The sequence below is a fragment of the Miscanthus floridulus genome, chromosome 17 (genome assembly GCF_019320115.1).
Source record: "Miscanthus floridulus cultivar M001 chromosome 17, ASM1932011v1, whole genome shotgun sequence".
In the NCBI taxonomy this organism is placed as follows: Eukaryota; Viridiplantae; Streptophyta; class Magnoliopsida; order Poales; family Poaceae; genus Miscanthus; species Miscanthus floridulus.
Window position 1 is genome coordinate 110,133,947 of NC_089596.1, and position 2,624 is coordinate 110,136,570.

General features: G+C 47.2%; 1 non-coding gene across 1 annotated transcript; it reads right to left on the bottom strand.

Moving 5' to 3' along the window:
- Window positions 1–2,200: 2,200 nt before the first annotated feature.
- Window positions 2,201–2,337, bottom strand: LOC136519270 (small nucleolar RNA Z247). The gene has a single exon (XR_010774823.1). It is a non-coding gene; the product is annotated as a small nucleolar RNA Z247 (small nucleolar RNA).
- Window positions 2,338–2,624: the final 287 nt, after the last annotated feature.

Consider the following 2,624-nt stretch of genomic DNA (forward strand, 5'->3'; position numbering starts at 1 on the left):
TTTGGTTTACGTATACCTTGTTGTAGACGTGTGGTGGGTCGCTGGAGAGCCGGTGCTGCAGGCGATGTAGAAGATCTAGTGGGTTGATCTATGGCTGGCGCAGAAGATCCGACGAGTGAAGATCCGGTGGGTTGATTTGTGGCTGGCACAGAAGATCCGGTGAGCGGCGGACCCAAGGGAGATTCTCCACCACCTATCAAAATATCCTGTCCCCCTGTCCGTGGAGCCAGGAGAGGCGAGTTTGAGACAGGTGGCGCATGCAGAGAGGATGCCGGTGGAGCAGACGCATTCATCACGAGCGTAGGAGCTGACACCGCTGGATCCAAGACCGATCTTGTTGGCTCCACAGTGGAAGGTGTAGGTGAATCAGCCTAGGGATCGCCGCCTGTTCCTGCCAAAATGGGAAATTGCTCGGGGAGCATGAAATGGCGCCCGTTTCTAGCTAGATTTAGTTCGTTTGATGCTGAATTTTTTTCATGTGCTGCATGCTTAGACATAGGGTTAGTATGCAGGGAATCATTATCAAAATGATCTAAAGAATTGTCGACCCCAAAATCATGTGAAGGATTTGTCAAAGTTGGAGGAAGGAGGAGAATTTCATATCGTAATCGAGCACCGGCGTTTGGGTGGAGTTCGGTGAAGGGGAAGACGTGTTCATCGAAGACCACGTCTCGAGAAATATAGACACGCCCTTCATTGACATCTAGACACTTGAACCCCTTGTGTATGTTACTGTATCATAGGAAGACACAGCGTTTGGAGCGAAATTGCAACTTGCGAGCGTTATAAGGTCGTAGATTTGACCAGCATGCGCAGCCAAAAGTACGAAGAGAGGAGTAGTCTGGTGTTTGATGAAACAGGCGTTCAAGAGGAGTTTGGTTATTGATAATTTTACTAGGGAGGCGATTAATAAGATAGGTGGCAGTGATAAAAGCTTCATCCCAAAATTTTAAGGGCATAGAAGCATGGGCTAAAAGCGAGAGACCTACTTCAACAATATGGCGATGTTTGGGTTCAGCGGAGCCATTTTGTTGATGTGCATAAGGGCATGAGACATGATGCAAGATGCCAATGCGCTGAAAGAAGGCATTTAGCTTTTGATATTCCCCTCCCCAGTCAGTTTGCATAGCGAGAATTTTTCTATCAATTTGGCATTCAACCATAGCTTGGAATTCATGAAATTTTTAAAAAAACTTCAGATTTATGACGAAGCAAATAAATCTATGTAAACTTGCTGAAATCATCAATGAAGCTAACGTAATAACTGTTTTTGCCAACAGAAGTAGGCGCATGACCCCATATATCAGAAAACATAAGTTCTAAGGGACTCAATGAGATACTCGTAGATCTAGGATGGGGTAGCTGATGACTTTTGCCCTTTTGGCAAGCATCGCAAACAGTTTCTTTATTTAAATCGGCAACAAAGGAAATACTATTTTTGCTAAGGACTTACTGAACGACTGCAAAAAGAAGGGTGGCCGAGACGACTATGCCACCTGGACAAAGGAGATTTGACAGCACCAAATGCCCTTTATTTGATGACGGCCTAGACTTCAACGGGTAGAGGCCGCCTTCGCATTCCCCTCTAAGGATGGTTTTTTCGTCGCTTGGTCCTTAATAAAAAAAATAGTTGGGATGATATTCAATAAAAGCATGGTTATCGGATGTAAGACAATGAACAGATGCAAGGATTTTGTTAGCTTCGGGAACATAAAGAACATTGTTTAGGACGATATTTTGATTTGGGGTATGAATAAAACTTCGACCAATTCGATTGATTCTTATACCTACGCCATTAGCAGCATGAACCTTATCGTTTCCATGGTACTTGTCCCTCACGGTGAGCTTCTCCAGCTCTCCTGTGATGTGGTCGGTAGCACCAGTGTCGGTGTACCAGTTGATGTCGATCCCATATGACGCAAAGGAGGCAGATTGGGATTGCTCTGGTGGGCCGGTGAAGGAAGCATCAAAATGCTTGAAGCAACGGAGTCTAGTGTGGCCCTCCTTGCCGCAGAGCTAGCAGATGGGTTTATCGCCGTTGTAGTTCTACCAGAGGCGACCGCTGTTGTTGTTGTTGCCACGGTTGCGGCTGCGCCCACGTCCTCGGACACCACCGCCGCGGTTGAAACCGCCATGGCCTCCACATGTAGCCGTGTTAGCAGATGAACCGGATCCACTGTGCAGGAGATCCATCCATTGTTCCTAGCTCACTAGCTGGGTGTAGAGCTCGCCCAAAGATAGCGACTCCATGCGCGCAGCGACAACCGAGACAATCGGATTAAAATCCATGTCAAGTCCGGCTAGTACATAGGAGATGATCTCTTCATCTTCAAGACGTTTGTCGGCGGCCGCCATGTCGTCAGCAAGAGATTTCATCTTGTTGAAGTAGTCGGCGATTGTAGACGAGCCCTTCTGCGCTGTGGCCAACGCCATGAGCGTGTTGATGATATGGCCCCGAGACTGGGAAGCCGTTATCTATGAGATCACTTTCCAGATCTCGACCGATGTGGCGCAATTGGAGACTTACACCTAGATCTCCTTAGAGATATTGGAGAGCAGATAGTTAACGATATGCTAGTCCTTCGCAACCCAAGTTTCATACTCAGGGTTGGGGATGAGCTCAG